This window comes from Suncus etruscus (genome assembly GCF_024139225.1).
Source record: "Suncus etruscus isolate mSunEtr1 chromosome X unlocalized genomic scaffold, mSunEtr1.pri.cur SUPER_X_unloc_1, whole genome shotgun sequence".
NCBI classification, from domain to species: domain Eukaryota; kingdom Metazoa; phylum Chordata; class Mammalia; order Eulipotyphla; family Soricidae; genus Suncus; species Suncus etruscus.
The window spans coordinates 371,324-383,631 of record NW_026060304.1 but is presented as its reverse complement, the minus strand read 5'-3'; the positions used below and the strand labels follow the sequence as shown (position 1 = coordinate 383,631).

Here is a 12,308-nt window from a genome sequence, read left to right as displayed (position 1 = left end):
AGTTAGATTAGGTTTAGTGCCCGCAGGCCCCTGGCTGTTGCTACTTTTTCTCCCTGTCCTTGAAGTTGCCACCACTGGCTGTTCTGTGCCCAGTCCCTGTCATCTGCAGGATCAACCTGTCATGGCTCCTATGAGAAGCAAAGCTCGAGTTGCAAAAGCCAAACAAGCAGTTCATGCTAAACTCACATTCCCTTCTCACAGCTGGAGTCAGCGGGTCACAGAGCACTAAGACCAGGGGGTGCAATGCCACTTACAGAGCAAGCAGGATTCTCTCTCTGGGGGAAACAACCCCAGGGCCAGCACCCCAATAATAGGAATAGTGGAGAGTGGGAGCACTGGCCTTGTATGGGGTTTCTGGAGCCACTCTCTGAGCCCTGAGACGCTGAACCCCTCCGGAGTGACCCCTGGACCTTAACACAGAAGAACCCCAATGTTGCCAGGACTAAGAGAGAGAGAGGCTCTGATTTTCAGGATCCCGGGGACCCCGAAACTCTTGGCCTAAGTAGCAATGGAGGCCGGTTGGTGCATCCCTCTCAGGGTCGTGAAATAGAGAGAAAAATGCGGGTTTTATGATGTCAAACCACGTCCAGCCGGAGTCTAAAAGAGCCAGGCAAAGGCCCTGAGATCGCAGGGGTGTCCCCTGGACTTCAAGGCAGGAGAACCCCAAAATTCCCGGGGTCCAGCAAGAGCAGGCAGGGGAGAGGCTCAGGCCTGCAGGATCCCCGGGCGCCCACCGCATTCCAAACGCTCACCTGGCAGACACAGCAGCTCAGAGCGACAAGGACAGAAATTCGACCGCCCCTGGAGATCCTTGCAGCACGGGGGACCCCGAAACTAAGGGTTTGGGCCAGGATGGAGGCAGATTGGGGCCCCCCCGCTAGTGTCTGGCAACAGAGAAAGAGAAGTGGTGGTGACGTCACTCAATCTATCCGGGTTCTTAAAGGGCCAGGCTCCAGCTAGTTGCCAGGCTCTTGCTGATGTGACAGTTCCATTTTCCCCCTCTAGATTTGAAGCAGGTGATTGAGAGAAATCTCTTCCTATGAAGCAACTGACTCCATGTGGAGCCAAGGAGCATGGGTGTGAAGTGCAGGGACTGAAAAAGAATGCCCGTAGTTGCCACAAAATTTCCCAACTGGGGCTGGGAACACTACAAGGCTATAAGACAAAATATGGTCTATGAATTCATTGCAGGTTCCCTCCCAGGCATCCCATAGGGTCCCTGAGGCAGCCAGGAGCTATTTCTCCCCGCAGAGCAGAAAGAACGCTCGACATTGCCATATGTGACCTCCAAAACAAAATAATTTTTTCGTTTACAATTATTTATTTTTATTGTGGGCAAAATGAATTACAAATCTTTCACAGTAATATTTAAAGCACTTAGTAGTAATGAATGAAAAGCATTCCCACCACCAGTGTTGTCCTCCCTCCACTCCTGTTCCCAGCATACATACCTCTTCTCCCTCCTTTATCCTCCACTAAAGCTAGTCCAGCAGTTTCCCCATATACAGCTTGATGTAGATTGGGTATCATTTCCAAAACAAAATAATTTTTAAAAAAGATTTTTCTGTAACATATGCCTCTGAAACATCAATGAGTTTTTTTTTAATTTTTAGATACACTCGGATTACCCAGCAGACCCTATTTATATTCCCTCTTGCTTTGCTTTCACTCATCACACTTGGTTTAGCAATATTTACAATACTCATAGTCTGGAAAAAATTTGCCTGAGATCAAAGGAGTGGATAAAAAATCTTTTTGGGGGGCCGGGCGGTGGCGCTGGAGGTAAGGTGCCTGCCTTGCCTGCGCTAGCCTAGGACAGACCGCGGTTCGATCCCCCGGTGTCCCATATGGTCCCCTAAGAAGCCAGGAGCAACTTCTGAGCGCATAGCCAGGAGTAACCCCTGAGCGTCACAGGGTGTGGCCCAAAAAAAAACCAAAAAAAAAAAATATTTTTGGTACATATTTAACTGGAATACTGTGTAGCTGTTAGAAGCAATAAGGTCATGAGATTAGCTTATACATAGAAGTATATGGAGAATATTGTGCAGAATATTATAATTAGTGATTATAAATATAAATATATTTATAATATAATTATTTAATATATACATATATAATTCATATAAATTATAATATATAACATTATAATTATACATATAAGATATCATATTACTCATAGTAATAATAACTGTAATTATACAATATAATTGTATAATAATATGTAAAATAAACTATATAATATGATATAAATAATTAATAATTAGTATTAATGATTAATAGTAAAATGAGTCAGGAAGAGCTGAATACACAGAAGAAGATTCTCAATCATTTGTGGGATGTAAGGAAAAAATTAGATAGTGTGGCAAGAATATTCAGAAACAAGAGAGATAGGATCAGGAGAAGCAGTCATTGGTAAGAAGCGTGCCACCCCTTTGGAGCAGTACAGTCAGTGCATAGCAGGGACCACTCTGACAGTGACATCGAGAGTTGAAGCTGTCACTATGGACAAGAACTAGATGCTGAAAAGAAAGAAAGTGATTTGCATAGTTCCCGCTCAGGATCAGTAGTACAAACTGGTGTCTAAATGAAAACTGGAAGTCAGAGAGAGAGAGAGAAAGTCAAATGTCTGCCCAGAGGCAGGTGGGGAAATGGGCTAATCAGTCGTGAAAAATGAGCACTGTTAAAGGGAGTATACACCCAGTGGCACTCAGGGGTTACTCCTGGCTTTGTGCTCAGAAACCACTCCTGGAAGGCATGGGGGACCGTAGAGATGCCAGGATTTGAACCACCTTCTGCCCTGGATCGGGTGCAAGCAAGGCAAACACCCTACCACTGTGTTATTTCTCCAGCCTCAAAGGGAGTATTCACTTTATGGCTGAAAATCAAACAACTGTAAGCAAAGTATTTAAAGTATTTAATTAAATAAAATACGGTATTAAAATGTAGATATATTGGAGGTAAAATAAAATAGCTTCTAAACACAGACCGGGTGATAGCATAGCGATTTGGGTATTTGGTTTTGCATGTGGATGCCCAGTAAGGCATTTGCTTTGCACAAGGCTGACCAGGTTGGATATGCAGTAGTGTATAGCGTAGCTAAAACATTCAGCAGTCACACACTGATTTCCCCAAAAATGAGACTTTGCCCTAGCTCAGTGGTCAGCAAACAGCGGATTTCTGTGTGGATACTTGCATGCAGAATATTCTCAATAAAAACTTATTGAAACTAAAAATAGTGTACCATCCTATGTATTTTCGGTTTTAAAAATGTGGCTCTCAAAATAAATTGCAATCGTGGTTTTGGCAATATTTGGCTCAGTTGAACAAAAAGGTTGCCGACCACTGCCCTAGCTTATTCTTTCCTTCACCCACCCCTTTTGAAGATCCCTCTTGGCTTAATTAAGCATTGGATAAGTACATTTATTCTTTTAAATACAACTGCCTCCCCAACTGCTAAGTGGATAGAGTCTGAATAAAAATGATCAAAGTAGAAAGTTAATGAGCATTCAGTTGATGAAACTCGAAGCCCCCACGACTTCATCTTTGTCGGGCTAATTTTTGGTTTTGTGTTTTTGTTTTTGTGGGCCACACAAAGAGGCACTCAAGATTTACTGGGAATATAACAAAAAAGGGGAGTGGAGCTAGCCTTATGACAATGGAATAGGAAGGACAAAAGGGACCCCTCCTGGATCACTGCCCTGGGGACTCCCTCCTGCTGGACTGAATGTGACGCCCTTTATCAGAACTTCATAGAACATTCCTTCTTCCTGAGCTGCTTCTCACTACTCTGGTGCAATTTTCACACTGGACTGAACTTCGATGTTCTTGAGAGATTTTCCTGTGCCCAATCCCCAAAGGTGAAAGAGTGTGATACAACTAGCTGTTCATTCGCAATCTAAAAGCCTTCCCAGAGCTTACAAATTCACTACTGGCATCCAACTGAAGAGATCCCATCTGTCAAATAAAATTTCAACTCTAGTATATCAGATGAGTGAGATATGTATGATGAACAAGCTACCACTTCGAGAGACTCAGAGTCTGAAAATGGGCTCAGTAGCTTCCCTCACCTCCACATTGCTCACCCATAGAGAATACCTAGAAATAGATTCAAGTAAAGCTTAAGATTAAAACCTTTTTCGTTCCATAAGTGATCTATTCCACCATGACCTCAACATCTTCATCTTTCCTTACCCTGACTTTGGAAGATAATCATTTTCTTGAAGATGAAATCAAGGAGTTGACAAGTCTTCCTTTTAGATTGTTGGGGAGTCCTTAGCCTGTGTGCATATTTCTACCTGCATAATCTTGAGCTGCAGTCCTACCATTAGAGAGGAAAAAGTAAATATGACACTTTTTGAAAATTATCATTGTGAAACTTAATGTTACTTGTGTTAAAGGAATTAGTAAGTGTCAGAGTTCTGTAATATCCTAATCTTAGGTGTAGCTATCCCTTAGCCAGGAGATCATGGACTATCACAAACACAATCTGGGATGTGCCCAGAAGGGCTAGAAGCATCTGCACAGTTTCTTGAAGGTCTCAGGTGTTCCTTCCCTCCACACATCTGGAAATCATATATACAAGTTTAAGTTGGTTGGGGGTCTTATTTCTCCATGATATACATTCAGCAACAATACTGCAAACCAGTGTCTAAAAGGAATAAAAGAGATGAGAAAAAATATCTGCCCCACTGGCAGGCAAAGGGTAGGTGAGAGGGCAACTGCGTCCCAGGGCATCCCTGCAGCTCCTGGATGCTCAGAGCGGGAAAGGGGAAATGGAGGCAGGGACATTGGAAAGGAAATTGTCCCCCCAGAGCCCCCAGCACCCACCCGCGGGGACCTATGAACCTGTTGGTCTGAGCATCCATGGCTGCTGGTTGGACATTCCTACTCAGGGTCTGTGATGCTGTGATGCCAAACATCTTTCAGCAGGAGTCTTAAAGAGTCAAGCTGCAGCTACTTACAGCCACTTCCTGGCCTGGAAGGTAAATTTTTCTCCTGTTCTTGAACTAGATGATGTAATCTATGCAGAAACTGAAGAATTACTTTCAAAGAAACATAAAACACACTAGTCTTTGGGGCTTATTTAGAGCTCAGAGTGCACTCAATGAATACATTGAAGGCCACGGTAATGGCCCTACCGAACTGAAAGAGAAAAAAAAGACTACTTAGTGGCAAGAGGTACAGTACAGCAGTCCCTATAGCTCTCCCAAGCTCACAGTAGGGATCCCAGAGCATGGAACATTCTGGTATGGACCCAAAATCTAGCCAAACAGAAAAACGCACCAGATTATATAGGAGAATAAAGATTTTATCTTGCTTTATCAACAGAATAAGAGAAGCCAGAACAGATGATCAGAAGATAGACCTATGGTCCAGACAGTCTTGTCAATATCTACTCTGACCAAAAACATCCTCTTTCAGCAGAACCAAAGCCAGAAATCTATTCATGTTTCTTCTGCTTTCTCACCTTCTCCAGTCAGAACTTGTTCAGTCGCCATCATGAAACATAATCATTCCTCTCGGAACTTTTCACAAACATCTGCAAGAAAGAACCCTGGTAGAATGTCTTGGGTTTATTTAAATAGGAGTGAGCTTATATCAACACTATGTTGTTAATGTTTTTTTGTTTGTTTGTTTGTTTGTTTGGTTTTTGGGCCACACCCGGAGGTGCTCAGAGGTTATTCCTGGCTATCTGCTCAGAAATAGCTCCTGGCAGGCACGGGGGACCATATGGAACACCGGGATTCGAACCAATGATCTTGAGTCCTGGATTGGCTGCTTGCAAGGCAAACACCGCTGTGCTATCTCTCCAGCCCCAGTGTTGTTAATGTTTTAATGTCGATTTGATGTAAGTAATTTAAAATAGGTATGACTGAAGGACTATTAGGAGGTCAGGTCTCAATGCTCACAGCTCCCACAGACTGGCAGAATTTCGGATATAACAGGATTGTGATGATAATATTGCTTGGAAAACCAGGCAAGATCCTCCAGCAGGACAGGACTAGGTAACAGAGGGCTTCTCAGGGCCCCAAATTCCAGGCTATTACCATGACCTGGTTCAGAGGCCTGGGAGGGTTTTTCTCAAGTTTGGGATGTCCAGTTACCAGACAAAATACATTGAAAATAGCATACAGGAATGGACATTGCCCATGTTCTCCAGAGCTTTTTTTTCATCATTCCATTGGCATTTAGTTTATAAATTGAGAAAGTTCATATCTCAAATTTTGGGGGGGCCCAAACCTCACAGTAGTTAGGTGTTAGTCCAATGTTTGCACTCATCTAGTACTACTGGTTGGCTGGGGAACACCATATAGGGTCCCGAAGATTAAACCTGAGTTACTGATTGAAAGGCAAACACTCCACTCACTGTACTTGAACCTCTATCCTGAAACATACTGACATAAGATATTAAGTGACCTTTCTATATAAGGCACCCTGAAGTCATATAACTCTCTAATATGGTTACTAAAGATAATTTACTCTTTTTAGATGTAGTGACACTTGAATTCATGAAGTCAATTCTTAGTGACTTCCTGTGAGGGGAAAGGCATTAATGTCAAAAAGAAGCAATTGGCTTTGAGTTGTACCAATAAAGGTAGGATAGGGTATGATTAGATAAAATGTGAATAAAATTAAATAAGAGTTTTGGGGCCAGAGAGATAGCACAATGGTAGGGCATTTGCTTTGCATGCAGATGGAAGATGGTTTGAATCCTGGCATCCCATATGGTGCCCCGAACCTGTCAGGGGTGATTTATGTGTGCAGAGCCAGGAGTAAACCCTGAGCACTGCCAGGTGTGACCCAAAAACAAAAACAAACAAAAATTTGAGTCTTGGAACCTACAAAGTCATATTTCGGCCCTAGAGGCATAGTACAAGTTTTCTGGTGAATGCCTATGGACAATCCCAGTTCAATCCTAGACTCTGTATATAGTCCCCTCAAGCAAAGCCCGGAGTGATCCCTGAGCACAAATTCAAAGTAATTCCTGAGGACTAAAAGGTATAACTCAATTTTACCAAGAATCCCAAAAATCAGGGCCAGAGAGATAGCATGGAGATAGGGTGCTTGCGTTGCATGCAGAAGGACTGTGGTTTGAATCTCAGAATCCCATATAGTCCCCCCAGCCTTCGAGGAGTGATTTCTGAGCATAGATACAGGAGTAACCCCAGAGTTCTTGGGTATGACCCAAGAACCAAAAACCAAAAAATAAAAAAAGACTCCCAAAAATCATAACTAGGGGCAGAATCACAGTTCATGAGACAAGGATCTGGTTTTGATTCCAATCACTGTGTGACCCTGTGTGCACTGCTGGATGCGACCTAGTAACCTCTACCAGAATAAAAATGGGTGGAAAGTCAATTCTGCATGCACATTAGGTCCCCAATACGGCAGCATCCCCCAGCATTATTGAAATCCATCACAAGCACTGCATCTCTAGTATCCTATGAGAACCAATGAGAACAACCAGTGCTGGCATGGATTCGGGGAGAAAGGAACTCTCATTCACAGCTGGCAAAAATGCTGTCTGATCCAGCCTTTCTGGAAAACAATATTGATATTCCTCAAAAAATCTGGAAATGGACCTCCCATATGATGCATCAATACCACTCCAAGGGATAGACCCTAGGAACAGAAAAAACAAAGTACTAAAATGCCCTCCTGTGCCATTATATCACAATTTATAATAGCCAGAATCTGGAAATGACTCAGGTGGCTGACAGCAGTGAGGTACTAAAGACTTTGGTACATCTACACAATAGAATACTATGTAGCCATTAGGAAAAATGAAGTCATGAAATTTCCTTATACATGGATGGACATGGTTATGCTCATGTTATGAATTAGAGAGATAGACATAAATCTATCTTATCAGTGGGATATAATAAAAATAAAAATAATCTGGTAATATATCCAGAGACAGGAGAGGCAGGAGGAACTGCCATGATAAGAAGTTTGCCATAAAAGATTGTGAAAGAAGTAGAATGCCTGTCCCAAACATAGGCAGGGAGGTGGAGAGGGAAATAGGTCCATTGGTGGTAAAAAGTTGGTGTACATTCTATGAGAGAGAAACTAAAAAAAATTTTCTAAAATCAGGGTGCTTAAATAAACAAATTAAAATTATAGAATTAAGTTGAATGAAATTTGGTAGAATGCAGCAACATGGGAGAAGTAAAATGCACTTTTCTCAGGTATAAATCAGCAAGAGGCTGGGAATATTCTGGTGAGGAGCTTAGCATTATTCACATTAGCTTTATGCTGGCTCACTTATGAATGGTTTAAAACTACAAACAAAAAGCATTTCAGTGGTCTAGAGAAAAGGCAAAGCAAGGAGGGTGTTAGCCTTGCAGAGGATGACCTGCAAGTTCAATTCCTAGCACCTTTTAATGCCCCTAAGACTACCAAGAATGATTACTGAAGCATGGGCCAGGAGTAATCTAAGTACCATTACTTGAGTAAACCTGAAAATAAAAGGAGAGAAAAGAAAACCTGATACTTGAGGAATCTCAAAAACCCATAATGATCAAAGGCAGAAGCTGGAGTAAAGGAAAAAGAGAGGGAGGGCCCTGAGAAGGGCACCAACGATTTGGGCTGTGCAGTCACACTGATAGCACAGACAGAGAGTAAAAGGCTTAGAATCTCAGAATCTGTCCTAAACACCAAACAGTAGGAAGAGCAAAGGCCAGACGGTGAAGGTTCAGATCACCTGGAACTCAGCATAAAGGGTAGTGAATGGGAAAAGCAGAGGTCCTGCACCAATGATCTGGTATCCAAAGCCCTAAGCCCAGAGTTCCAATCTCACACAAGCCCACAACACTCCACACGCAAACCTTGCCTTGAGCCCAGATGGCTCATTCCACATTCACCTGCAAATATATGTCTTGACAGCCTCTCCAGGGTTCCTCCTTCCAGTCAGATCAGCACAGGCATCACCCCACAATGTCCTGCCCAGGACAATTCTTGGTTTAGAAACTGGGAAGGAGACAGAAGCCCGCACATGAGTTTGGGTCCTGAATGAAAGTGGCTAAACCGCAAAACAGATGAAGAACAGAATCTCTGCTCTCCATAGGCGCATCGGCTATTGCACAGACAACAGGTTGACAGGAAGTAAGAGTCCAATTGAAGGGGCCAAATAATACAGCAGGAGAACGGGGGAGCATATGGCCCACCAGCAGTTGACCTTGGCACCCTCTGTTGTTCCCTGTGTGCCTCAGGGAATGAGCAACTGGTGAAAAGCCAGGAGTAAGACCAAGTACTGCCACAGTCCAACAGTGACTTAAAAAGAGGAGCCTGAGGACCAGAGAGATAGCACGGTGGTAGGGCATTTGCTTCTCACGCAGCCAAACCAGGACCGTCGTGGTTCAAATCGCGGCATCCCATATGGTCCCCCGAGCCTGCCAACAGTAACACTGGAGAACTGCAGGGTATGACCTAAAAGCAAAAAAAGAAAGAAAAAAGAAAATAAAGAAAAAGAGGAGGCTGGAAGTTGCTAGTCCTAACCCACTAAAGTCCTGCATGTCCTGCTCCTCATTTCAGGTCTGTGTTTGAGTGGAGACAGGGACCCTCCAGTCCCTCCCATGAATCCTCATATCCCCAAACCACTAGGAAGTTAGTAAGTTTGTATAAAGATATTTCAATTTTATCATGTATTTCAAAGGTAGATTAAACCAAGTCCTTTTTCCCCTAGGAAACACACAGCTCAAAACCCAGTTAAACCAATGAATTAGTTTGAGAGATATAGATCTATATATATCTATATATATAATACATACATATGTATATATATATACACACACATATTTGTATATATGTTATATTTTTGCTTTTTGGGCCATACCCAGTGACACTTGGGTTACTCCTGGCTATGCGCTCAGAAATCGATCTTGGCTTGGGGGACCATATGGGGCACTGGGGGATTGAACCGTCCATCCTAGATTAGCATGTCCAAGGTAAATGCCCTACAGCTTGTGCCACCTCTCTGGCCCCAGTTTGCAATATTTTTATCATACTGGGATAACCTTGTTTGTTTACAAAAATAAACTCTAAAGCAGACATAATCCTAGCCACTTTCATAAACACCCCGAAACTTCAGTATTCTAATCCACCAAAGGCATAGAACAATGGAAAACTAATGAAGACACATACAGCTGGGGAAATGAGAGATCTTGGCAAATTTCCAAGTCTAGCAAACACATGAGCCTTATACCTGAGTAATCAACACTTAATGTTTTAGCAACAGGAATCAAGGAGTTACAGCTGTCAAACCTAAGAAATATATAGATGAACAATTAAATAAATGCAAAGAAACTCTTTCAGAATAGGAGAGAATCCATACAAACGGAACTGACAGACTAAAAACATGTGAGAAAGCCATCATAGCTAGAATTACAAGGTGGAGAATTGCATTGACAAAAGTGAAGAAAGTATACGGCAGTATTGATAAAGATGACAAAAAAAAAGAGACACAACATTGAAAGAAAATGTAGGGTACTTAATTAACAAAGAGAAAAAATAACTTCTGACTTATAGGGTAGGGAGGAAAATGAGAAGTAGGAGTAATAAAAATAATAGCAGAGTACCTTTCCACTCTATGGAAAGAGGCTGCTGTACAAATCCAAGAGGCAAAAAGAGAGCCAAACAAAATAGACCCTGATTGAACAACACCAAGACAGTGACAAAATCAAGAGAGATGGACTATTTAAAGCAGCCAGGGAGAAGAAAAACCATAATTAAAAGCAAAGAATCAAACCAGATCTCCCATATTAAACAATACAAGCAAGAAAAGAGTGGAATAACATAATGAAACCACTAAATAAAAGAAACTTTAGGGGCTAGAGAGCTAGAACAGCAGCAGGCATTTGCCTTGCATGTGGATGGACCAGGACAGATGGTGGTTCAATTCCCAGCATCCCATATGGTTCCTAGAGCCTTCCAGAAGCGATTTCTTTTTTGGGGGGTGTTGAGATCACACCCGGCAGCGCTTAGGGGTTACTCCTGGTTCAACGCTCAGAAATTGCTCCTGGCAGGCTCGGGGGGGGGGGGGTCACATAGGATGCCAGGATTTGAACCACCATCTTTTTGCATGCAAGGCAAATGCCAAACCTCCATGCTATCTTTTTGGCCCCTTCGGGAGCGATTTCTATGTGCAGAGCCTGGAGTAAACCCTGAGCATCACCAGCTGTAACCTAGAGTCTATTACCCAAAAAACTTCTCATTTGAAGTTTGAGAAATTAACTTCAATTACATGGCTGGGAGGGTTGAAAACATTCCCCAACGACAAAAGAACTCACAATATTGGTACAAAGCAAACAGAATCTAAATTAGCTACTCAAAGAGCAATTACATAAACCAAATTCCCAATTGTAACAACAGCTTTACACAATATAATGGTAGAACACTCCTGTATTCTTTTTTTTTTTTTTTTTGGGGGGTGCACCTGGCAGTGCTCAGGAGCTACTCCTGGTTCTATGCTCAGAAATCGCTCCTGGTAGGTTTGGGGGACCATATGGTATTCTAGGATTTGAACCAACAATAGTCCTTTCTGACAATAGTTTACTAAAATGTCAGTGGACTAAACTCTCCCAACAAAAGGCCGGAGAGATAGCACAGTGGTAAGATTTTTGCCTTGTACTCAGCTGACCCTGGACAGTTGGTGATTCAAATCACAGCATCCCATACGGTCCCCTGAGCTAGCCAGGAGCAATTCTGAGTACAGAGACAGCAGTAAATCCTGAGCACTGCAGGATGTGACTCAAAAAAAAAAAATCACAGAGTAGTGGTTTAGATCAGAAAACACTTCATGGTACAGGATAGACACAGTCTCAGAGGAAAAGGATGAAAAACAATTATATAAGCTACTGGAAACAAACAAAAGCTGAGACAGTCATATCAAAATATATTGCATTCAACCTCAAGAAAGTATTTAGAGATAAACACTAGTTTTGTTCAGGGGAGCAACAGTCCAAAAAGTACTGACTCTGATCAACTTTTAAGCACTAAACATAAATCCAGCAATATATAGTAAAGCTTTTGCTCACAAACCTAGAGAAATATAAACAGAAATGCAATAGTAGTGGGAGACTTTACACGTCATTATTGCCGCTACATAGATCCACTAGGTAGAACACTAGTAAAGACATAAGAGCCCTGCAAGAGAAACTAGAAGAACTAGGATTAATCGATCTATTCAGGGCCTTTCATGCTCAAAAAGCTGAATGCACATTCTTCTCGAGTGTACAAAGAACCTTCTCTAGAATAGAGAAGTTTAGGACACAAGTCTAACTTAATATAAAGTCACAAATATAAGGATT

The 12,308-nt window shown here is 42.3% G+C and overlaps 4 protein-coding genes across 6 annotated transcripts in view; 3 read left to right on the top strand and 1 right to left on the bottom strand.

The window, feature by feature from the left end:
* LOC126000517 (28S ribosomal protein S21, mitochondrial-like) overlaps nucleotides 1-12,308 on the top strand; it is a 390,936-nt gene that overhangs the window by 31,716 nt on the left and 346,912 nt on the right. The window lies entirely within an intron of this gene.
* Nucleotides 1-12,308, top strand: part of LOC126000509 (histone-lysine N-methyltransferase PRDM9-like) — a 770,602-nt gene that overhangs the window by 526,032 nt on the left and 232,262 nt on the right. The window lies entirely within an intron of this gene.
* Nucleotides 1-12,308, top strand: part of LOC126000518 (histone-lysine N-methyltransferase PRDM9-like) — a 322,719-nt gene that overhangs the window by 138,725 nt on the left and 171,686 nt on the right. The window lies entirely within an intron of this gene.
* LOC126000506 (histone-lysine N-methyltransferase PRDM9-like) overlaps nucleotides 1-12,308 on the bottom strand; it is a 160,501-nt gene that overhangs the window by 77,243 nt on the left and 70,950 nt on the right. For both annotated transcript variants that reach the window (XM_049767756.1, XM_049767755.1), the window contains exon 5: nucleotides 753-834. The gene's annotated coding sequence lies outside the window, so the exon portion shown is untranslated. The remainder of the gene's footprint in view (nucleotides 1-752; nucleotides 835-12,308) is intronic.